Source organism: Zalophus californianus, chromosome 16 (genome assembly GCF_009762305.2).
Source record: "Zalophus californianus isolate mZalCal1 chromosome 16, mZalCal1.pri.v2, whole genome shotgun sequence".
Lineage (NCBI taxonomy): Eukaryota > Metazoa > Chordata > Mammalia > Carnivora > Otariidae > Zalophus > Zalophus californianus.
The window spans coordinates 60,715,412-60,740,948 of record NC_045610.1 but is presented as its reverse complement, the minus strand read 5'-3'; the positions used below and the strand labels follow the sequence as shown (position 1 = coordinate 60,740,948).

Sequence of the window (25,537 nt, the reverse complement as noted above, 5' to 3'; positions counted from 1 at the left end):
ACTCTGAGTTTGCGTTTAAAGGCTGGGTGACCCTGGACAAGTGACCCCGAGGGTTTCTCCACCTGTAAACCGGGGATAATGACTCCTCAGAGGGGGCTGGAACTTCACCCGTCCAACCAGTATTCCGAGGGAGCTCCGGGAAAACCGCGTGAGATGGGCGAGTGAAGCCTGCCGCGCGGCCACAGTAAGCAACAGGTCCAACCACTGTGATGACAAAGGTTTCTTGGAAACACTGAAGCCTTCTGGAAAAAAAACCCCTGGAACGTGGAAGAGATACTTTGCTTAAATGCAGGAAGCTGCAGGCCAACGCGGCAACAGCAGCACAGACAGAAAGTGCCAGACAGAGGAAGGAGGCTGCCTGCCCTGTGTTCCTCGCCATGCTGGCCCGGCTGAGCCCCCACCGGCTCCTGCCTGGACTCTCGCTGATGAATGGAAGGAATTCACGGATTGAGCAGGACCTAAAATTAAGTTATGAACATCAACAGCATTAATACACATGAACAATAAGCGGTTAGAGGACATGGTCTTCCCTCCCCAAGTCTCCTTCAAATGGGCCAGAACGCTGCTCATAAAATAAAGGTGCCACACCAGAGGCTCACGAGAACGCGCACATGTATGTGAGGTGTCAAGTTCATTTTCACCAGCAAGGCAGCGTGCGTTCATCTGACACTGACAGAGGCTGCGGGTCCCCCACGTGGGGGCTCTGAAGGGCTGACCCGCAGGGAGATGGTCCGGGTCGAAGCAGGGGCTCAGCTCTGGTGCGCAGCTCCTCCCCAGACCCTCAGGACAGACCATCTTTTCTTTCTCTCTGGCTGACACACAGCATTCACTGTCCCCGTGTGGCCATGTCAGTCCCACTGACACTGTGAGTCCTACGAAGGCAGACCCGGTTAACAGTTCAGGTGTGCCCCTCGGCACTGGCTCCATTTTCACACCCTTCCCACGGCTTCACGACGTGCTCAGCCACCAGCAAGCAGCTTCTGAGTGACAGATGACAACACTCAGTAATGAGACGAGGAAAAGGATGAATCCTATCTGCTGCTAAAGTGACACGAGTGAATCTCAGCGCAGTATCACAAAGTGTGCCCACAGACAGCGCTGGGTCTAGGTGGCGGGCGCTTACCTGTTCCTCTGGAATCCCACAGGGTAAACAGTGAAGAGAACAACACAGGCCAGCACTCCTGACTTGTCACTGATAAACCAGGAATCTGTGCTCTGAGTGAGACGGAGCCAGGGCACAGAGTCCTAATGCTCTAAACAGCTGAATTTTGGTTAACCCTGTGAAACGAGATGAGGGTGGCTGATAAATGAAAATCCATTTCTGGGGCAGAGAGGGAACATCTTATCGAGATGACTTGGACACACGTCCTCCAAAACCACACTGCACAAAGCACACCGTGAAATCAGAAAGTGAGTTAAAAGAGAAAGGCCCCAAACGAAACCCCAGATACCAGGGAGCCTCCCAACTTCATGAATCCTTCTACAGTGGCTTTCTTGCTCCTCAGGTACAGACACCCCAACATACAGTGGTGAAGAGCTGCTCAGAGGCGAGGCACCCTAAAATATGAACAGGCCACACCATCTCCCAGGAGCAGCAGGCCGTCCACCCTGTGGGGCCTGCACTCACTTCACGGTCCCAGGCCGCTGGGCACCTTTCCAGGGGACGTGACAAGTGCCTCCCACTGTCGCCCACGCCTCACTCTCGCCGCTCGCTCACAGCTGTTCTCAGCTTGCCCTCCTTCATGCGGCGAATGAACTGGGGTTTGCAAAGTCCCAGCTCCAGGGAAGGTCGGTCCACCTCCCCCTGAGATTAGTCCTAAAGGGGAGTACTGTTCTCCCAAACCACATGCAAGGCCATGGGGTTGACATTCCTCAGAGACATCCATAAAATTAGAGATTCATTATTGCTGACCTTGGCTCCACCAAGGTCTTCTCCGGTGGGGCTGCAAAAAAATGATTTAGCCTCACTTTCCCACCTACTGCACTAAAAGGACCATTACGGACTAGCATGAAAGGCGCTACAGATATGAATAATATGCCTCCTGGGGTTTTATGGGCACTAATTAATATTTTTAAGGGCTCTGAAATGAGAAGCACTAAATTAAATGTCACCACACCATGTTTGGTTTGGTTTTGAAACTACAATGCCTGGATCCCGGCTCCATGGTCTGAGGGACGCGAGTGGCAGAGGAAGCACTGAGCCCCCTGGGGGACCCATGACTGTTTTAGTGGAATAAGCAAAGACACAGCAGTCTCTCAAACACGGCCTGTGGTGCCCGGCCTTCCGGCTCCAAGGCCAAACCTCAAGATGTGGTCAGGCACGTGTGTGGAACTTGTGCAGGAAGCAACAGGGGGAGAGACAAGACTGCCCCTGGGCTGGATGAAGGGAAGTGCGGCCCTGAGTCTCCTGTCCTCACCATAGCGACCGGCCCCTCGATGACACCTGGCAACCTGCTGTGCCCAGAGCAGGGCGACTGCAGTCAGCTTGTGTGTCCCCCAGGCAGCTGTGTTCTCCTCAGGCTCCTCCCCCTGCAGGGACAGATTCCAGGGCCCAGACAGTGCAGTGGCCCCTCACAGTCAGGCGAGGCCACAGAGGATGCCGCCAGTGCTCCCAGAGTATGGGGAGCTGGGGGCGGTGCTCGAGGGTCTTCTCTCCGGGCAGACCCCATAGTGAGGAGGCCCCGACAGCAGTGGCGCTGCCTTCTCTCTCCCCAGGGTGTCGAGTGAAGACCACTGTCGCCTCGCCCAGCTGGGCCAATGATCTCATTTCCACCCTTCCAACCTTCCTCGGCAATGGATGACATCTCCAGCTGAGATTCGAGAAAGGAAATGCCTCGGAGATTTTCTCAGGACCATCCAGGAGGAATGAATGTAACAATAGAATTTGGGCCAGTTTTGCCCCTGATCTGGGAACTTGAAAATGTTTCACTCTCTGCCCTTTCCCAAGTAGAAAGGAAGGACTTTCGGGGAAATGCTGGGCAGAGAGGAAGGTCAGGTCCGCTCAAGGAATATCTGTCCTAGACGGTAGCCCTGCAGGGAAAGCTCTAGGCCCTGACAGTTCAGGGACTTTACGCTCCCACCCGTCAAAAAGCACTTATTGTTGCTACAGCCCTTTGCATTTCCATTACCATCACCTAGGCCAAACCAGTGCAGATACCCCCACCACCACGACTGCCACCATCATCCTCACCATCCTCATCACCATCATCCTCACCATGACTACCGCCATCATCCTCAACACCACGATTCTTAGCCCTAACACCATCATCATCCTCACCACCACCACCACCGATCTCACCACCACCACCACCACCACCCTCACAACCACACCACCACCACCATCCTCACCACCATCTTCCTCACCATGACTACCACCACCATCATCCTCCACCATACCACCACCACCACCCTCATCACTACCATCATCACCACCATCAACACCAACACCATCACCACCACCATCATCTAATTCTTAGATTACTAAAACTTCCCAAGTCACCCACCAGTCTCATTTTGCTCTATCCAAATCCATTCCTCAACACTCAAGATGTCTCACTTGCTGAAAACCCTTTGATGGCTTCCCACTGACCCCCTGCAAGCTCTTCGGAATGGCCCATGAGTCCCTACAAACCTTGTGTCTATAACCTCTGAGAGCCTGTGCCCCAACTACAAGGAAGTATCTTACCTACCCTCTAGCCCTGTCAGGCCCTCTTCCTGCTTGTCCTCTATCCCCAATTCCAAGTCTTGCCTGGACATTTCCTCTTCCTTCTTTCCAATACCAGGTTAACTTGTCCCTTCTCCAGAACTCACTCTCTGGTGGCCCCAGAAACTGAGTTAGGTACCCCCTGCCAAATTCTCCCATAGCATGTCTAGCTCCCCAACTACAGCACTGATGACCCCTGACTCCATCTGCTCATCACCCATCTGATGGCCTTCCCTCCACCTTCCTCCTGCCCTGACTAAAGTCCCATGAAGGCAGGGATCGTGATTTCCCTGGTCACTGTGGCCGCTTTGGGTAAATGCAATGCCTGGCACACAGTTGGCACTCAATAAATATCTGAGTATGAACAAAAGATGAACCATTCAGACTTCCCACTAGAGTTTGCAACAGTTCTTCAAAAAGAGCTGTTACGTTGGAATACTAGAGTTTCTATACTGTTCAGGATTTCAAAAATTTCAGTTCTGCCGGGATGGAGTACAGTGCAGTAGTAAAGCAAGCGCTTTTGCTAGAGTGCCCAGGTCCCGTGGCAGACGGTTTCCTGAGGCAGCAAACCAGCTCAGCGCGGACGCAGCTACTGTAGTGCGGTGAGACACAGCTGGTGCTCTGTGAGCAGGCCCCCCCGGGGCGGACAGCTGACCCTCCCAAGGGCCAAGCTGTCTGTCTGGTGTGAAAAACCAGGCATGCTGTCTGCGAGCAGAAAGTGAAGGAAGATTTACTTTGTCACTGGCAAATGTATGTGTCTTTAAAGGTTTGTAATGGCATGAAAAGTAATAAAAAGAGGATTCCCTTCTCAGGACGGCTCCTTGGAGATGAGGGGATGGAGAAGCAGTGGTGCACCTGCCGGGCACCTGGTTTCGGACTGCAAGGGGTCCTCCAATGGCAAAGACTAAGGGGAAAGGAGCAAATGAACATCAAATACTGACCGGGCAGACGAGTAGGGTGGGTGGCTGGCTGGCCGAGTCCCACTCCTCTCCCTTGGCTGGAGGACCAGTGTGAGGAACAGCACAGCATCCCGCACAGGCAGGCGTGTGTGCATGCCGATGGCACTCTGCACAGATGATGTCATGAACCTCTCCTTTTCAAGCCGTTCCAACATGTCACTGCTGTTCCTAGACTGTCTTGTAGGGTCACCAGGTCTCCATGGCCAAGTGCTCTGGGGCTCCCGCCACCAGCCAGGTCTCCAGCGACCCACACGGCTCCTCGCTCTCCTGAGGCCAATCCCCGCCCTGCCTTCACTTAGCTCTCGTCCCCCCGCCTCCTCCCTCAGACTGTTCAGCCTGCTGTCTCTCATCTCTCTCCCTGGTCCAGTCTCCTCCCTCAAACCTCAGCCTCCTTTCTATCACGCTGCATGCTCGCCCTGGGCAGCACCTTCGAGCACAACCCTACGATGCTATTCCTTGTCTTGCTCCACGCGGGCCCACCCCTCTGGGTTCCCTACCTTAATCCCTGGCATCCGCGGTTCTCAGTCACCCAGACCACCACCTCAAGCCCATCCATCACTCTGCTCCCCCTCTCACGTGCCCTTCATCCAGGGGGTCTCCAGGCCAGGCTCAATGTACCTGTGGCATGTTGCTCACATGTGGCTGTCCCGCCCCTGCCTTCATCCAGGGTCAGATGCCCCCAAGGGTCCTCAGGCCTCCAGGCCTGCCTCTCTCTCTAAGTCTGTCCTGTCTGGCAGAGCTTTCCTTTCCAAGCACACAGTCAGGCCACTTGCCTTCTAAAAGCAAATCCTTGGTGGGGATGTCCACTGCCCCCAAGGAGCACGGCCATGCCTGGGGCACACGGCCCCCTCAACCATGCGCCCCCGCAGGCTCTCCGTAGGTCTGGTTACGCCGTGCCCCTTCATGATTTGGGACCTCTGCACACATGCTCCCTGCCTGGGCGGCCCTGTCTCCCTGACCGAGCCCATGCACGCGCCTGCCTCCTACCGCAGCTCCCTGCAGCCCTCGCTGGCCCACGGGGGCTGCTTCTCGACTTCTGCATGCGAATGACACGAGACTGGGGTCCTTCCACACAGACTGCTGCGCTTTCCAGACAACAGGATGGTGAGGACAGAACCCTCTGAGGTTCCCTGAGTCCCGATCCCTGGACGCACAGAAGTCACACAGGACGAGTGGGGCCTGAACTCATGGGTGTGTGTCTGAATGACACCGCCTGTATTAACACATCATTTCCCCGAAACTGACTGCAGTGGAGCTCCGCTACCCCAGTATAAGCCGGCAGGACCCGTCTGTCAGCAGGGAGGCTGCTACACAGCGCAGATTCAATGTCCCAACCCATCTGCACGTTTTCTTCTCTCTGTCACTGTTTCCGTTGTTTCATATTAAGATGCTACCTGTGTAATTTTTCCTGATATTATCATAACATTGGGTTTCCCCCCAAATCCCTTAATTAAAAAAAAACAAACAAACAAAAGCAAGCTACCTCTTATCTTCGGAGTTTCAGTGGAACACCTGGGTATTTGAAGTATAAACAGGCGGCAAGAAGCAGTGTCTCAGCCAGTAACCCTCCTTGAGAGTCTACGCCATCCCGAAGGACTCACTCCCGGGGCTCGAGCCGACTGCGGCGCAGCGCTGCTTCTGAGCACCCACAAGGACACAGCTGCTGTCTGTACCTGAAATGCAACCAATGTCCTCCACAAACTTGTCACCGACAAACAGATCTTAGACTAATTAAAACCATCACACAAAAACCAAACCAAACAAAAACAAGGCGGCCAGAGCCCATGGCAGGGTGGAGAGCACAGTCGTCCTGAACCCCGGCCCGGCCACGCAGATGGTAGCTGTGACTCCATCTTTCTCGCCCACGAGGTGTGCCCAGGCAAGCTGAGTCCTGGTCGCCTGCATGGGCATGACGGAGGTCACTTGTTTTTTGGAAGCAGAAAGGGTGAACCTCCGAAGAAGTCCAGAAACACAGAAATCACAGATCACTTTCCAGCTATTTCTAGTACCTTTTCATATTATTCTGGAATTTTAGCTAACAGAAATGGAATGCATAAGGTCATTCACTAGGTTTCATTTACAATGACCTCTCAGGAGGAGCTGGCTCTGCGAGCGGCCACCCCACCAGCACAGGTCAGCGCTCTAGTAAAGGGCCGTTCATCCTCACGCCTCGCTGCACTCCATCTGCAGACAGATCTGACTGCACTTAGATGCACGCTTGCTTCAATAATCCAGGGCTCCCCTTCTACGACTGAGTAGTAAATTATCTCTAAGCCATATTTTTGGTCCTTCAAAGACTCCCTCCTCTTGGTTCGCAAGGCACTGTCAACACTCCAGCAGACCCTGGTCTAGCTCCACCCCCTTCAGTTAGCTTAACCGCCGACAGGAGTATTTTCAGGTTTCCCATGCCGCACGCCCCACCAAGATCTGCCCAGGGCAGTGGTGTCTCCGATGAGGCTCTGACTGGCTTGAGACAAGTGTCTGCACTGCCTCGTGGCAGCCCCCACTGAAGCAAGATCCAGGTCACTTAGAGGGGCGGACCGTGGGCTGCTCACTGTCAATGCCAGAGCACACGCCCAGACAGGCTATCAGCAAGCCCAGTTTCAGCAAGGCCCCTCTGGGGGGGGGGGGTCTCCCCTCCCCCTGGGTGGCAGCTCTGCCAGGGGTTCCTCACCCTTGGGCACAGTCCCTGTTGGGTCCCCAGGCCGCACCGCTCGATGCTGGACAGGAGCTACAGAGGGTAGGGTCTACTGTGCCCACTGATGAGTCCCTCCCCTGTTCTACAGTTAGGGTCCCCAAGATGGAAGGCTTGGGATTCAGCCCCATATCGGTGAGTTACCCACTGTTCAACCTGGGAAAGTTTGGGAACCAAACCAAACCTCAACTCCCTCCTCCTAAAACAGCGAAAACCATCCTGCCCCGCTCACCTCAGAGGCTGTCAGGACGACATGAGCAAACGCAGGGCAGAGTCCCTGGAAAATGGAGCGAGAAGAGGCGGGCGGAAGTCAGCACTCGTGCTGCACACAGGACGTGCCAGCAACCGTCCTGAGGCCTCACTTACACCCACTCACCTACCTGCCCAAGCACCGCGTGGCACAGGCAGCAGGAGCACCCGTTTTATAGACAGGGAGGTTCAGTGACTACCACGGGTCACACAGCGGTGTGTGGGAAGGGCCCGCTTCTAAGCCAGACTCTGTGGTTTTACTACTCAGTACCCTGAGCCCACCAGAGGAGACGTGGGAGACTACCGGTGAGCTTGCCCACACGCGTGCAAACCGGGGACAAGCAGGGAACAGAAAGACACAGGGCTAGGTCTGGCCATCCTGATGTGATGATCCTGGCGTGGCTGAACATGGCCTCTGGGCTCCAGCACAGCCCCAGCAGGGAAGCCCCCCATCTCGGGAGGGGCGGAAACCTCAACAGAGCCTGGGAGCTTGCCCTGACCGAGCAGCAGAGCACGGAGCTACGGGAACACAGGAGCCAAAATCTCTCCCTGCTACTGATTTTTGCCAATTTCCAAACAGCACATTAGCACTGAAAACACGGCTCCACCCTAACATTAACACCAGACTACCTCCAAGTGAGATCAGTAACTGCTAGTGACCTGGAACCCTCGGTATTTACAGAGCTGCCCGGCAGGGGACAGGGGAGAATGGCCCCAGGGAACACAGGGACACGGGCATGCCAGGTCCGCAGCCTGCCTGTGTCACTGCCGCGGCTGGCAGAGAGCTTCTGAAACAGCCCCCATGCCACCGTAGGCCATGTCATCTCTAACAGGAACCAAATGAGTAAGGAAATAATAAACATGGAGCACTGAGACGCTTCACACTGAGTAGGAAATAGGTATTCGTTAAATGGCTGCCGGACCAGGCCAGCAAAGCAGTCAACTAGGGCTGCGCCCCCAGGCACGCCCATGACCTTGAACCACACTCGGATTCATCCAAAGTGATTCAGGACAGAGTGATGGCTGCCTGATGCTTTGACCACCCAAGTCCATTAGGAGCAAGGCCCCAAAGAGGGCTGCCTGCAGGCCCAGCAGCGGCCAGGAGAGCCAGACCAGCAGAGTCCATCGTCCTCTGGCTACAGCTGTAAACCCGAATCTTCAGCTGTCACAGATCCATGCTTGCTGATCCCATGTATTTATTTTTCAAAGAAATTTCTCATTTCCTGTTAGGTGCGTGATGTTCACAATGATCCTCTCTGTTGGCGCTAATCCGATTTCCATGTGGAGCATCGGCAATCTGGGAGTGACGTGCGCAGGTGAGCTGTGGGCTCCGCAGCTGCTCCCAGCTGCCCCCACCCCCACCCCCCAGCCTCCGCACTCCACGTTTGCAGAGTCCACCTTCCAGACTTGTGCATGTCCGCTGCACCCACGGTTTTGAGGATGCTACCTGGGACAGTTTCACTGGCCCTTGGCAAGACACCCTGGCTCCTTCCTGTGGCCACCCAACCATGCAGCTGGACTGTGGGGACAGCAGGGGGACCTGAGGCATGCACGGGCAGCAGGGAATCATGAGGCCCTTCATATGCTGTATCTCTGAACCGCTGCTCAAGGCCAAAGTCACTCCTCAGGTTTTCAACACACATCTTCCCAATAAGAGCAGTTTTATGTAAAACTTACAAAATCCTTGCCTCTCTTTGCCTTGTGTGTTATTCAGTAACAATCCTTCCTTCCTTCCTTAATATGCTAAAGATGCAGGAGAGAACCGCAATCCTGGCCTGGAGGAGCTGGTTTAGTGGTCAAAATACAAAACCAGAAGCCAGGGCTTCTAGGTGGGGGTCTGACTCCACTTCTGAAACAAGGGGTTCACAGGGTCTCTGCAGAGACCTGAGAACATGCTGCTCTCGGCAGGGAGTGTTCTGTCCCCGGAAGCCTGGTGAGGTCCAGAGATGGCCTCGGTGGGCAGAAGGTGGGGAGGGGGCTCCTGGCACCTGACAGATAAATGCAGGAAAGCCGCTAAACACCCCACAACCATCCCTCCCAGCACGGGAGGGCACTATTGCCACAAAGATGACCTTCTGACCTAAAAGGTCAACAGTGCCCATTTGGGAAACCCTGCTTTCAAGGAAAAAATGAAGTTTTAATTCTAATGAGGACGCACTGGTTCTAATCTAATAAGGTGAAAAAAAGCAAGGTGGAGAAAAATGTATATAGTATGCACCCATTTATGTAAGAAAGAAGCGAACAAACGTGTGTGCGTATAAACATACACACATTCCTACACACACGTTGTGAAAACGTCTGCGGGGCTGCTACAGAAGGAAGCCAGACACAGGGTGAAGAGGAAGGGGGCACCTGGGCGGCTCAGCCGGCTAAGGGTCCAACTCCATCTCAGCTCAGGTCTTGGTCACAGGGTCGTGAGTTCAAGCCCCACACTGGGCTCCACGCTGGGCGTGGAACCTACTGTAAAACAAAAGAAAAAGAAGAGGGCAGGAGAAGAAACGAGACTCCTTTGAATATACTCTGTTTTGTGTATTTGACTTTGGATCCACTAAATATTTTATGTAAGTAGAAAGCAAAATTAAAAAATTTTTTTTAAATTTATTTATTTGACAGAGAGACACAGCGAGAGAGGGAACACAAGCAGGGGGAGCAGGAGAGAGAGAAGCAGGCTTCCCGTCGAGCAGGGAGCCCGAAGCGGGGCTCGATCCCAGGACCCTGGGACCATGACCTGAGCCGAAGGCAGACGCTTAACCACTGAGCCACCCAGGCGCCCCCAAAATTAAAATTTTTAAAAAGCAGTCCTTAAAAATCCTAAGTAAAATGAAACAAATGAACTTAACTGTGCATCTGGTTGGCTGTATTACTAGACAGAGAGGAACTCCTCCATGTGACTTTAAGGTAGGATCACCTGACTCTCCATCAATGCTCCCACATCAGAAAGAACTGCAAATACCTTGTGAACAGTTTTTTGGTTAAAAACATTGCTGGTAGTGTTGGTGTTGCTTTCTGAAAGTGCTGAGCGTGGTGTAGGATAAAAGAAATGACTAATCATGTTGATGCCTGTGAAAAATCCAAATGTTCGGTGTGGGAGAAAGCAGATACGGTTGTAAGACCCATGGGATTAAGTAAAAACCTTGCAGCTCTGAAACTGAATCAGTAAGAGTTCATAATGCATTCTATCTTTAAAACAGAAGAGCAGGGGGCAGAGAGAGAGGGGGTCTGAGTGTGAACAGTGAGCACCCCTGGGGGCCAGATTAAGCTCTCTAAATACCATCCCCACTAAAAGAAGCCAGGACTCCTCAGAGAGACCTGGCTGATTGCAGGCCTAGAGCAGAAAATGGACAAAATGAGTACAGAGCATCCTGCCTGGTCATACCTGATAGGAAAGAAGTGATCAAAGACTGCTAGATCTGTATCAAAAAGACTCAGGAGCCACATTCAAGAGGACCCCACTGGCCCAAGATGAAACAACATGTGCACCAACGGTTAGCAGATACAATAGTTAAGCTTTTACTGCTCATTAACTAAGACAAATACACACCCTATACTGGCTACCTTTGAGAGAAGCCCACTCATGATTTTGAAATCCGCTAAATAAAAGAAAGTAAGTATTGATATTGGCTTTCCTAGATGAGCGACACCTTGAGACACCAAATAACTGGTGAGAAGTAGTTTTTCTTTATAGAGATACCCTAGTTAAAGACCGGGGCGGTGGGGGGGGGTGGTGACAGAATTACATCACTTTGCAATCTCTAACGGATAGACCCAGGTAATGAGCATCTGTAGCTGCTAACCTCACTGAAAGGATACAACCAGTCATTATATACATCCTAGAGGGAGTACACACCACCCCCCATGAAACATCATGCCCCTGGGCACCCCCCCAATTTGACCAAATCTGGTGAAGCCTTTAGGTTTACCGATCACGTAGAGGAGAGTCAAAGGCGGGCGAGTGTGGCTTGCCTAGAGCAAGGCAGGGAGAAGCAATGCGCAGAATCTAGACAGCAAGGACTCCATAGGAGCACATGGCCTGGTTTCTTCAACCAGGAAATCGTAGGAAGAGACAGACAGACATGTGGTGCAGGACAGGGGCAGGTGACAGACTTTCGGAGTATTCTATGGATTAACAAAGGTAGATCAACCTACCACAAAGTATTCACCGTACTTGTATCCTGATTCAAATAAACTCTGCGTGTGTGTGTGTGTGTGTGTGTGTGTGTGTATTTTTTAAAGTCATGATTATCTTTCAAGATACACTGAAATATTTACAGATGGAATTATATGATGTCTAGAATTGGCTTTAAAAAAAGCCAGGGGAGTGGGCGGTGGCAGAGATGAAAGAAGACTGGGAACAGGGTGATAACTGTCGAAGACAGATGATGGGTAGATGTGGAAATTTTCCATAATAAAAAGTTTAAAAGCACAGAAAAACGAATAAAGAGACAAAAACAAAGAGGCAAATAAGCAAACAGCATTTCAAAATGTTTCTATGATTAAAACAAACTCCCTTAGAATCACTTACATATAACTTAATGGTAAAGTCAAAATTGGCCATTTTTTATTTTTTATTTTATTTATTTATTTTTAAAGATTTTGTTTATTTATTTGACAGAGAAAGACAGCGAGAGAGGGAACACAAGCAGGGGGAGTGGGAGAGGGAGAAGCAGGCTTCCTGCCGAGCAGGGAGCCTGACGTGGGACTCGATCCCAGGACCCAGGGATCGTGACCTGAGCCGAAGGCAGACGTTTAACGACTGAGCCACCCAGGTGCCCTGAGCCATTTTTTATTAAAATTTGCTTATATGCAGCATTTGTCCAAAGCTTGGCCAGGCACTTTAAGAAGGTGTCCAGACAGGAGAAATCTGAAAGGTTTTTTTAAGCACAGGTAAAACATACATACCAATAATTTGAAAGATTAATACATCTGGAAAAAATGTGTTTCAGGAATGTAGCACATATTGATATGCCTCAGAAAAACCTCAAGTTTGATATACAAAAGGAAAGCGTAATAATACTGTAAGATATATTCAGCTTACTCTTAACTAGGAGACTTATCTCCAGTTAAGTGTTTTGTGGGTCACCACTTTCTCACATTCCCTAGTCAAACTGACGACAGCCTTGCTGTGCAGCCGGCTCCTCGGAACAGGGGCTCTTCGTGGCTTACAGAGCAGGGGACCGCATTATCTTCTCTGATTGCAGGAGAACGCACTCCCAGACCTGCGCCCGAGGCCAGGGAGGCCGCTGTCCTGCTCCGCCAGAGGCCCCAGCTCTGCCCTGGGGAAGACAGATGGGGGCACAGAGTCTGCTCCCGCTCCAGGCGAGAGCTCTCCCTGCCAGCCAGACCCATGGTTTCTGTGAGTAAATAAGTGATTTATCGAGCGGACTAAGAGATGCGTTCAACTTCTCTAAGAATAACGCTGCCGTGGGGAACATGGACGTCAACAGGTTCATCTGCTCACCAGCCTCTGCTGTTTGGGAGCCACCAGAGTATCGGCCAGCCTCAAAAGGGACTCCTGCTCGCATGAAAAGACGCCAAAATATGAAATAATCTGATAAAAGTTTAGAAACGTCTGAAGTGACATTTCCAGGCAAAGTCCGATCCAAATAAAAAAATGCCCCTTCCTAGTACTTCACTATCTTGCAATCCCTCAGAATTGCTACAGGCCAGTCACTGTTTTGCATAAGAGGTCACCCCAGGGCCAGCCGCAGCCCTCAAGGTGCCAATGTGTCCCTGATGCGGCCGCTCACTCAGCAGGGCTCAAGGCCAGGGGGCAGAGGCTGGACCTCTGCACTCAGCACCGCTGGGTCACCGGCAGGCTGCAGCCCGAGGGTGGCAAGGCCATGGTCTGTTCTTGCCACTGCCCTGGAGATACATATGGTCTCAATAACAGAGGCAGCACAACTGATTTTAAAAAGGGGCATGTCTCCCACAACTGTTCATCCCTCCCACAGAGCTCACCTTGTCCCGCGGGGAGGCTGAGAGACTCCCGGCAGCAAGCGTGACCAGACAGACTCACGGGAAGCCAGAGGACAGCTCCTGGGACAGCGTTCTCCTCGATTAAAAGGGAATGGCTGTCTCTCCTTCTTTCTCTCCCTGAACACAACTCTAAGGATGTGACATTTGGACCGGCAGCAGCTCTCTTGCCATCATGAGGGCAGAGTCAAGAAAACAGAGAATCATCCAGAATCCTGAAGATACTAAACTGTCTACATAACCAGTCCTGGAACCATCTACCTTTAGACTTCACGATGAACTTGTAATTGCTGAGCTAGAGAAGAAGCACAGTATGACGGCTGAGAGCATGAACTCTGGGGCAGACAGAGCCCGGTTTATCCCAGCTTTGTGATCCTGGCAGATCACTTTCCCCACGCCCCCCACTCCTTCATCTGTAAAACGGAGGGGCCAGAGGGAGTGCCCACCTCACAGTTTTTGTGTAGACTGAATGACTTCAAACAAAAAAGTGCTTAGAACAGTACCCAGCACGAAGCACCCAACACGCAAGCAGTTAGCAGTACCATGGAGCAGGTCTCCTAGTACCTGTCGCCAGAAGCAATCCCCAGCAATCCCTTGTCCTCCTCCCAGCCCCACATGGGCCCTCAGCCCTCCGTATGCACTTTGCCCCCGAGATACCATCCCCGACCTCTCCCCCTGCACACCACTCCACGCCCGCACCCTGCATCCTGACTGTCCCATCCCTGCGCGCTTCTTGCCGTGCTGAACACACGGACCCACACGCCCTCAGCAGCCGCTTAACGTGAAACGTACGTAAAGGATCAAGTGCTGCTTGCCGTATACACATCAGTAAGACCCTAAAACGTCTGCAGTTTTCCATAAAACTGAAACTTTCAAATAGCCAATGTCTAGGACCAAATGTGTAATGAAGAATGGAAACAGGAACTCTGACCCAGACTCCTGGTCCATTCAACTTGGCCAGCACGTATCAAGCCCTGTGCTTGAGCTCCGGGCACTGACTGGGCCCCAGGGCGGACAAAGGCCAAGTTGAGGGTTGAGTGTGTGGAGTCCAAGGCAAACGGCATAGAAGGTGAAGCCTCGGGAGGCCATACCTGTGAGGAGGCCGTGCCCTCCCAGGAAACCAGCTGCGGTGGGCGCAGAGGGGGCTGGAGATGGCACACCTCCCATTTCTGAGCTTCCTAGAAGAATTCACTGTTAACCTGTTACGCTGTGAGGCTCATCCTTCAGTGAAGGGATGCCCTAGAACAGGAAACAGTCAGGACCTATCCACACGAACCACGGGGCCTCTCCTCACCACTGACAACTCTGTGGCTATGCTGTGGGCACTCATTTGCACAATTTTCACACAGGCACAAACACCCGTGACTAAGCATCCCGAGTGCACGGTACTGTGTTGGCACAGGGGCGGGAGGGAAGGTGGGCCTGCCCAACGACGGACCGTGAACCCCGCGTGTGCTGACGCAATGGGGTCACGAAGACACAGCAGGCAGACGCACTCCCTGGGGACGGATGTGACAGAACTGGAGGGAGCCATCGGTTCTAACTAGAATTGATCCATTCAATATGCCATGTGACTTTAACCCTCACAGCCTCCACTTTTAAGGCTCCCATTAAAACAAATCTTACTCAAGATTTAAAATAAACCCCATCTAAGGGTCCAAAGTAGAAGGGCCCCAGTCCAGACTGAAGAAGTTCCGGGTCACCTAACTGGGGGACCCTACCACATATCCTTTCGAGCACCTGATTCTGTAGGAGCCAGACAAGTACCTCCGCTAGAGGACAGTGCTCAAGACGGCAGCCTCACTGGCAGAGAATCATAGTCCCCAGCCTCCCCAGGAGGAGCACTTTGCAGGAGACTGATTCACTGCAGACAATCTGAATCATGCAAATGATTCTGGAAAGAAGCCTGGGGAGTCGAATCTTTTCTCTTCAGTTCTTAATGTTACAGGAGCAGGAGGGCAGACCCAGGGCGGTCTCCTGTCTGCCCCCAGGCACCACTGTGGGAGCCTCGAGCCTGGGCACAAACTCTCTGTGACCCCTATGCCACCCTCCAGCCACCCGTTCCTTTATGTCAGAGACACAGGATCTCAGAAATAAGCAGCACAGTCAGCTCAGGTGGCCTGACAGCGCTCAGACGTTTGCCTCTTTCTAGGAAATCCTGACAGTGTCCCGCCAACGTTCACCTCTCTCCCGGTGTAGGACGACCCTGCCCTCCCTGTCCCTGAAGAGCACTGAGTGGAGAGTCCTCCCACATGTGGAGAAGCGTGCTCCCTGTGGGTGACCTTCTCGTTCTGCTCTCCAGGACGACCCTGTTGGTTTACCCTCCCTCACCAGAACGGACCCGGCAGCCAAAGGCAGCGGGGGATTTACAGGGCAGAGCAGCTGGTATCCGTGAACTTAAACATTATGGAAATAACACCTATTCTGTGAGAAAAATGGGCAAAAGACTTGAAAAATCCAGAGCCAAAGATTTGGAGATGGCCGTTAAGGATACAAAATGGTTCAACTTCACTTAAAATAACCCAGGTACAACCAACCTGAGACAGCATCCCCCACCTACCAGGCCACACACATAGGCAGACGTTAAAAAGCACGACCAGGCACTTTCACGTGTTGCCAGTGGGGACACAAAATGGTATGCAAGCCTCACGTGGGGGGATTCACCAACAACCAAGAAAGAGCCACCGGGCACTCATGTGACCAGTGATGCCATCACCAGGAATCTGCCTTGAAGATACATCCTTCACAGGACAAAACACATCCGAACAAGGATACCGGGCGGCACTGTGAGGACCACACGTTACGAGCAGTCCGGCTGCATTTGCGGGAGATTTGGATAAAGTGTGGCACATCCACCAACTGGAGCGTGACGCCGCTCTGGACACCATCAGAGAGGCCCCAGAAACAGACGGGGCGATGGCCAGGATACGCTACGGAGTAGGAAAAAGACACAGAAAGGAGTGTAAGTCTGTCACACGATACCCTGTGTGGACAAAAGAACGGGAAACAAGAAAATAAACATGGATCTTCCCATTTTAAAAAGAGCCCTAAGAAAGGTAAGAAAAGTAAGCCTGAAGCTGGAATCCGTCACCCACGACACCACACGGGGCCCGACTTTTCATACAGTTCTGCCTTGGGGAATTATGTTCACATCTTACACACTCAAAAAATAAAACAGAAGCAAGATGAGGGAGCTCCAGCAGGGAGCACAAAGGAAAACAGATGCACTCACCATGCGGCCAAAGCCGGTGCGAAGGCACTGCCGGGACAGAAAGAAGCAGCCAGCGCATCCCGGACACGGGGCTCTGAGGACCGACGACAACGAGCGCGCACAGACCCCGAGGTCGGGCTGGAGGGCTTGCTCTTCCCGACTCTGAGGCGGCAACACTGACGCCGCTTCCTCTGCGCTGGGGCCGTGGGGCTGGGGGCACCGAGCCCACCACAGCCCGGGCCTGGCTCCCAAACACCACTCCCGGCCAGGGGCGCTGGCTCCCTGCAGACGCGGCCCACCCTAGGGCTCGCCAGGGAAGTACACGGTAAGCCTGCTACATCTTGTTGTGCCAGACAGCAAGGAAGGGCACGTGGACAGCACAGGAGCATGCTGGAGGGGGCCGCTGGCAGCCAGATCCGAGGCAACCGGAGCCTCGGTTACCAGCCAGGGCACAGTGTTCTCAGAGTAAAGGAAGAGCTGTTTACTCTATGCTGGCATGAATGAATGAATGGATGCATGAATGAATGAACAGATGGATGGGGGTGAAAAGAAGCCTTCCTCACAGGAGAACCCCAACAAAATATAGAAGAAAGGACGGAATTAGAAAATCTGCATTTGGCAACCATCACAGCAACGACCAACTTGGGTAAGAGTGATCAATGGAAGCAAAATCAACACAAGAACAGGGTATTTACACAGCCTCAAAGTATTCCCCACAACTGTTTCCTACTTACAAAGGGAGAAGTAACAACTAGACACTGAAGGAAGTCATCATCAAGGGGTCGAACTTCACGTCAGCAACAATGGGACGAGGGACAGCAGGCGCCTTGTGCAGGTGCCTGAGAGCCGAGACCACCCCTGCTGCAGGGCTCCCGCCACCAATGCTCAGCCCAGCGCTAATCCTGGGAAAGCCACGGGAAAACGCGGCCGGAGCAGCGAGACCAGAAGGCCTCGCGTGTGAGAGACGACGGGAGAAGAGTGAGTGGCAACAGAGGCCGTTGTGACCCTGGGCTGGAGCCCAGATGGGGCAGACAGGGCCGGTGGGGATTCAGAAAGCTCCCGGAACAGCCAGGAAACCAGGAGATCATAGTCTTGAATCGCTGCTACATCCCCTAATTTTGATAAATATGAACAGTGGTTACGTAAGAAAAGTCTCCAGTGTGTACACTGGAGTGTTTACGGATAACATGATGTTTGCAAATTACTTTCAAATGGTTCAGGAAAAATATATGTATATCTCTCTCTATAGGAGCATGAAAGATAAAGAAAACAGGTCACTCTGACAGTTCAAAGCCCTGTTTATTTCCTCCCAGGGCCACAACAGAAGTAAGCTATCCCAGCCCACGGGAGTGTCTGGTACACAGCACGTGGGCAATAATGTTTGTTTGTGTGTGAATAATAAATATACACAGACAAACAGTATCCATTTGCTTCCAGAGAAAATGTGCATTTTCCCGCAGGGCGTCCCAGTTCCTACACTTCGGTGCAGCGGGGTCCCTCCTGGCTGTGGGAGGATGGGGGCCGTACACGGTGCTGGGAGGTGTGCACGGGCCGAGGGGGCAACAGACCGTGAGACCACACAGACAGGAGAGAGCCCCAGGAGTGGAACCCACAGCACCCGAAGAAGGAGCGGGCACGGGAGAGGGCAGAGCGACCGAGAGCGACCCCAGGGCTCCAGCACCTGCTGAAGTCAGGTCCCTCTGGATCCCTCCTGGCTCCTCACCCGTGCTAACCACAACGGGGGCAAGTCAGCGGCCACCAGAAGTCAGCCTACCCGAAATACCCGTGGGGGCCTGACCGTCCGCCACAGTCACGGGTGTGAAGGCAAGACACCCAGGGGACCAGCCAGCAATGTCGAGGGAGAGAGGGAGGCAGAGTCACAGGTCTACAGCAAGAACACAAAGGTATCCAAACCTCTGTCTCCTTCTTAAGTCTCAAAGGAACCGCTGGCTTTGTCAGTGTGAGGAGGAGCGTGGTGCTGACGTCCCCGGCCACTGCGCGGCCACGTTCATTCACCGCGTCTGCGTGAGAAACAAGGTTTCCGCACAAACGTCTGCATTAGGTTTCTGTGGCTGCGGTAACAAATCCCCACGCACTTGGTGGTTTAAGGTAACCAATCTATTCTCTCACGATTGTGCAGCCCACAGACTCAACCCAATATGTCAGCAGGGCCACACCACCCTGGGGCTCTAGGCACAAATCCTCTCCCTGCCTCTTCCAGCGGCCGGTGGCCGATGGCGTGCCCTGGCATCCCCGTGGCCACCTCACTCCCATGTCTGCCTCCGTGTTCACACGCCCTGGTCTGCGGGGTCTGTCGCCAGGCTCCCAACCTCTCTCTCCTAAGGATACCTGTGATTTCATTTAGGGCTGCCCAGAGAGCCAGAATAAGCTCTTCCCCTCAAGATCCTTAATGCAATCCTATCTTTGCCATAGAAAGTAATATTTACTATTTTGCCATAAAAGGTAACATTCGCAGGTTCTCGGGATTAGGACATGGATAAAAATCTTTTAGGGACCAGGGCCCCTCGGTGGCTCAGTCATTAAGCATCTGCCTTCGGCTCAGGTCATGATGTCAGGGTCCTGGGATCGAACCCCGTGTCAGGCTCCCTGCTCAGTGGGGAGCCTGCTTCTCCCTCTCCCACTCCCCCTGCTTGTGTTCCTTCTCTCGCTGTCTCTCTCTGTCAAATAAATAAAATCTTTAAAAAAAAATCTTTTAGGGACCAACCAGCGCACCACAAATTTTAACTGATTGATGGAATTATGTCACACCTGCTATAGGAAGATCCCATATCATTTATCAATATTTTAGCACACTGACACAATAACAGACAAATTCATTCATCGTTCATGTAACACGAAAGAAGATCATAACGACGGTAAGTTTTTTCTTTTTTTTTTTTAAGATTTTTATTTATTTATTTGACAGAGAGAGACACAGCAAGAGAGGGAACACAAGCAGGGGGAGTGGATGCGGGCCTCGATCCCAGGACCCTGGGATCATGACCTGACTAGAAGGCAGACGCTTAACGACTGAGCCACCCAGGGGCCCAAGTTTTATCTTTATTATCTTATCATTTGGCCAAGTGTTTCATGAAAATGAGCAAATGAAGTCTAACCACATAGAATACATGCCCGCTCCAGTAGGGCAGTGTGAGGAACTGAACCCAGTCTGTGCTGGGCAGCGCCAAGCCCTCAGGCCCGGACAGAGAAGTGGCATCCGCACAAGCACACCTCCTTGGTCTGGTCCTTAGTCTGAGACAAGTGTCATGGGTGCTCCTTCCCTAGGAAGGCGTGGACCTGAGTCAGAACATAAAAGCTGTCACCCCACGGCCAACATGTAGAGATCACGGTTACCAGATGAGGTCACCTGACCCTGTACAGACTACACGCCAGTGCTACGAAGACCCGCCCCTGAGAGCCGCAACCTCGGGGCCAGACACTTACCGATGCACCCACACGTGCACCCGCACATCGTGAGCCGGGCTGGCGGCATCGGCATCCACCGAGGTGCGTTGCTCCCTCCATTACTCTATTTCACTGTGTCTGAACAGGAAATCATGGCCAAAAGCACACGGCAAGCTGACATGAGGACACCATGCTTCTCACCCCTTCGCCGAATCTAGGAGGGCGCACCGCAGTGAGACACGGTCAGAACGCCGCTGCTCTCCCCACAGAAGTATGCCGTGGACTTCAGAGCCAAGACCACTCCCAGGGGAACCGAGCTGTCACTACATCACCAATTAAAGCCCTCGAGGGTGGCTCACAGTGTGAACAATTTCTTTCACTGCCTGAGCCAACAGTTCACCCAACAAACGTTTGTGGAGCCCCTATTACCTTACAGACACTGTTCTGAGTATTTTAGTAACGGCGCCATCCAGTTCTCCCCCGGATCGCGGGGTCAGAATATGTCTACAGATGCTGCTCGGGCATCCGAGCTGTGCCCAACACTGAGCCAGCAAGGACTCACTCGTCACATACTTACTGGGCCACCACCTTGTAATCTGTACCAGAGCTGGGGGACGGGGGCAGCCAGGTGATGGGGCAGCCAGGTGACGGGGACAGCCAGGTGACAGGGCCACCAGGTGACAAAGGCCACCAGGTGACGGGGCCAGAGAGGTGATGGGGGCAGCCAGGTGACAGGGCCACCAGGTGACAAAGGTCACCAGGTGACGGGGCCAGACAGGTGACGGGGCAGCCAGGTGACAGGGCCACCAGGTGACGAGAGCTGCCAGGTGACGGGGCCAGCCAGGTGACAAAGGCCACCAGGTGACAGGGTCAGACAGGTGACGGGGCAGCCAGGTGACAAAGGCCACCAGGTGACGGGGTCAGACAGGTGACGGGGCAGCCAGGTGACAGGGGCCACCAGGTGACGGGGGCCGCCAGGTGACGGGGACAGCCAGGTGACGGGGCTGCCAGGTGACAAGGGCCGCCAGGTGACGGGTCAGACAGGTGACGGCGTCAGACAGGTGACAGGGCAGCCAGGTGACAGGGGCCACCAGGTGACCAGGGCCACCAGGTGACGGGGCCAGCCAGGTGACAAAGGTCGCCATGTGACAGGGTCAGACAGGTGATGGGGACAGCCAGGTGATGGGGCCGCCAGGTGACAAGGGCCACCAGGTGACAGGGTCAGCCAGCTGACGGGGTCAGCCAGGTGACGGGGCAGCCAGCTGATGGGGACAGCCAGGTGACAGGGTCAGACAAGTGACAGGGGCAGCCAGGTGACGGGGCAGCCAGGTGACGGGGGCAGCCAGGTGACAAGGGCAGACGGTCAAAGGTGGGGTGCCGTGTGCCTTGTACCGAGTGCTGAGCTGGGACCTGTGTCTGCTGGGCCCATGGTTAGCCACAGGGAGCTCCGTCTGGAATAATCATGGGACTTCAAACAGCTTCTCATGAGGGAAAGGACAGGAAATCGAGACCCAGCCTCGGGAAAGGAGGGGCATTCCCTGGAGAGGGAGGAAGAAGGCTGAGGAATGGGGGCTGAAAGACAAAGGTGCGAACTCAACTCAGAAGCGCCTGCGCTGCCTCCAGTTGTCTCCCGCACCAGCGCCCCTGGGAGCAGGACTCGCGGGGTGAGACCCGCTGAGCACGGTGGGGCTCGGCTGCTGGCCTGGAAGCGGACAGCCGGGCGCGCACAAGCTGCGGGCACACGAAGGCGGCCAGCGCCCGAGGGTGAAGCACACGGACAGCCAGGTGACTGTGCCCCTTGCGGGGGCTGGTACTTCCACCCAGAATAACTGGAGGCCTTTAACTCCAGGACGGTGACCATTTTACCTCCTGGTCTCTGAAGTCTGGGGAAAACCACCAGCTTTGTCCCTCCCCGTCCCCGCACCGTCGGGGCTAACGCTTCTCCCCACACGCTGGAAGAGACTGTTGCAAGAGAAGGGAAGAAAGGGGAGGGCATGCCCTGATGAGCTGCCTAAGATTTACTCTTCAACACTCTGCCTTTTTCAAAATAGGACTTAAGTTAATAAATAAGTTATTTCACCACAGCAAAAATTAATAACTTGCAGACCCAAAAATTAGGCTAAGAGATACAAAAGAGAAGAAATGAGAGAAATCCTTAATTGTAAATACATTTAGTGAGTTTATAAAGGTATCTTAATATTCCTCAGCCCTAAACTGAAGGAAAAGGATATAAAAACTTATGATAATATCATTAACCACTATCTCCCCCTCCCGCCAATCTTAACTCAGGTTAAAAAAAAAAAAAAAAGGAAGGAAAATCACACGCTGGGTGATGTGCAGCTGCTGCTGGGTGTCGGGCGGGCTGTGACTCTTCCTGCAGGAAATGGGTCCCCACGGCTGTCTTTCCTATCATCAAGTCACAAGACCTCCAGCCTAATCCAGGGCAAGAGGAAAAGACAGATAATCGGGAGAGAGACAGTAGAGGTCAGTTCTGAGGAAGTGAGAGGAATGTGCTGGGGGATGCACAAAGCCATGCTGGAGAGAAGCAGTAACGAGAAACCGCCCCAGCACAGTGGCAGGAAAACCACGGGGCGCGAGCACGGACGCAGAGAGTGGTGATGACACACGCAAACAGAAAATGTGTCTGGAAGATTCCAATCCAAACACAGCAGGAGTCACTGAACCTCGTAACGTCACCACGGTGACTCAAACCTTTCATTCCAGATTCCCAGCCCATTCCTCATTCCACCCTCTTCTGGCATTTTTTTACGCGTATGTATCTTGAGTGAGAAAACATGAATGGCTGTCTGTTATTGTCAGACATTGTGCAAAGCACAGCTGTAAACGAACGGGATTCTTGCTTTCTTTCCCTCTTTTACTTTTTATTCTGAAATCATTTCGAGCACGCAGCACAGAATTCCACCTTGCCCTCACACAGCATCCCAAGGTTAGCGTCGTGCTGGCAACCACGCAGCGCCATCTCTGCAGCGCCAGGGCGCCCACCGGCCCCCCTCGAATTCCGGCAGTCAAGCATGTGGTCCCGTCCTGTTCTGTCCTCACACCTCATCTGCCCCAAGCCCTGGCAGGTCCTCAGTCTGGGTTGTGCATGAACTTCACGGTTTTGAGAAACACGGGGCAGTTATCTTGTAGAATGTTCCTCAGCTTAGGTCTATTTGACACTGAATCATCCTCAGACTGACACGATGTATTTCTATGAAGAACAGGACAGAAGCGATGAGTGTTCTCAACGCCTGATCAGGTGGGCCAATAGCCTGGATTACTAGGGATGATTAAGGCAGAGTCGTTTCCACACCGGAAAGTTGCCATTTTCCCCTTTGTAGTTAGTAAGTGTCTTCTGGGGAGAGACCTCGAGACCATTCAGCTGCCCTGTTCCTCAACACCCTTCCGAGACTGATCCTCGCATCTGGCAATGACGCCTGCCTGCCCCCAGTGACCCTGAGTGTGTGTCTGTCCTCGGCAGGTGAGTCTCAGGGTCCGTTCCCAGAGGTGGAGTCTCCAGGTGCATGCAGAGCCTTGCGGTGGGGCAAGAACGGGGTGGGAACATCAGACACCGCGTGGAGGGATTTGAGTTTTTCCTTATTTTCAAGTTTGGGCACATTGTGTCTTTTATGCCAAGGGCCTGGTTTTCATATAGTTGAATTTCACCCTCTTGTTTTTCTGAGTTGTTTGGGGGAAATGTTGGGGAACAGGGATGGAGGACACCACTGCTGTCCTGAGCCACCTGGAAGTCCCCATTCCTTTCTTGAAGACTAGAGACCAGTGAGCACAGGCATCAATATGATGAGGATGATAAATTTCATGGTACGGCACATCCTACAGAGTGAAAATAACACCCTGTGGGAGAGCAAAAGAGCAGGCGCCTTTCTGAGGGTTTGCTTGGTGATTTGCTAAGGCGGTAAGGGTTAAGGATTAAGGGACGGTATCATAGAAAATGACGGCAAAGGAAAGCGGAGACTTAAAGCCTGAGCAGAGTCCAAGGAACCGCGGAAGAAAACGCTGGCCAGCAGAAGGTGGGAGGGAAGCCCGGGCACACTGAGCCGCCGAAGATCAGGCTGGGGCCCGGCGTGGGCGCAGCGAGAGCTGGAGCCGCCGTGCAGGGCAGGGGCGAGATCAGGAGCCCCTCTTAGCCCAGCTCAAGAGCTCGCACTTTGTACAGGGGCCAACGAAAAGCCATCACAATGCTTTAAGCGGGCCAAAATCCCTCCAAAATGTCCCCAGAGTGGAGAGCAGATCCAAGTTTAAGAATCGCTGTACAGTTACAGGGTCACACTTCCTTCCTTGCAGTTCAAACACAGAAATTAGGCTAGTCTGAAAAGCACAGAATTTCTAAATTTCTCCAAGAGCATGACACAAAAAGCAAATGTTCAGATGCAGGCACGTTTGCTGCCTATCTCCTCACCACAGTAAGAGCTTCTCACAAGGGCCGGTCACACAAACAAGCAAGTGGCATCTCGCTCCCTGATGCCCGAGGGGCAGCCTGGGTGGCGGTGACCGCAGACGGTGCCTCAGGGGGTCGTCACCCAGCTCTGACATCTTTCTCTGCTTGGGTTCTCAAGATCTGCCTTAAACTGATTATCAACATCCAATCGTCCCTGCAGGGTTGACTTAACTACAGACGCAAGGTGGTGCTGCATGAAGACAACCCCCCGTAGATCAGGACACCTGCTCCTGGCTCGGCCCCTGCACCTGCTGTGCCTTTGGTCTTCCCGAGACCCACGAAGGGATGAAGCCAGAGGAGCTCCGCGGCCCATCCAGACATCCCCCGCAGACAGCCCGACTTCCCGCCGGCTGCCCTGCCGCTCTTCCCACACACCGACAGGCACACGCAGTCCGGCTCAGTGAGCGCACAGCTTCGGCTATTTCATGGCCCTCCTGAAGCTTCAGTTCAAAGAGGACTGGTCTTGCTCCCCAGTAGTCCTGGGGCTTGTTCCCACGGACCTGGCAGAGCTGTCGGCTCCTCACACAAGCCACTTCCTCTTTCCCCTGATGCTGTTTCCCACCATCTACATCAAAGCTGGGGTGAGTCCCTCTCACAGGGACTCACCTCCCTCAGAAATGCTTGTGACTCTTCAAATCCCATTCACCACTCATCTGTCTGTAACACTTTCATCTACTGGAACCTTCCGTCAACAAGCAGAAGCAGGACGTTCCAGGTTTTGCACAGACACCACAAACTGCCTTGCTCTCACTGACCTATAAATTTCTGGAATCACCTTCAATTCTTAGGTGAACTTAATGTTATCCACCTACTGTGTATAGTAGTTCATCACTGAAAATGCCTACACTTGATAGCAGGCGCTCGGCTACATTTTCTATTTCTT

General features: G+C 53.1%; 1 protein-coding gene across 3 annotated transcripts in view; it reads right to left on the bottom strand.

The window, feature by feature from the left end:
* Positions 1 to 25,537, bottom strand: part of RPTOR (regulatory associated protein of MTOR complex 1) — a 340,143-nt gene that overhangs the window by 202,509 nt on the left and 112,097 nt on the right. Inside the window, exon 1 of one of the 3 annotated variants that reach the window (XM_027624607.2) lies at positions 63 to 2,306. The exons of the other annotated variants lie outside the window; for them this stretch is intronic. The gene's annotated coding sequence lies outside the window, so the exon portion shown is untranslated. Of the gene's footprint in view, positions 1 to 62; positions 2,307 to 25,537 lie in introns of those variants that run through there. 3 annotated transcript variants of the gene reach the window in all.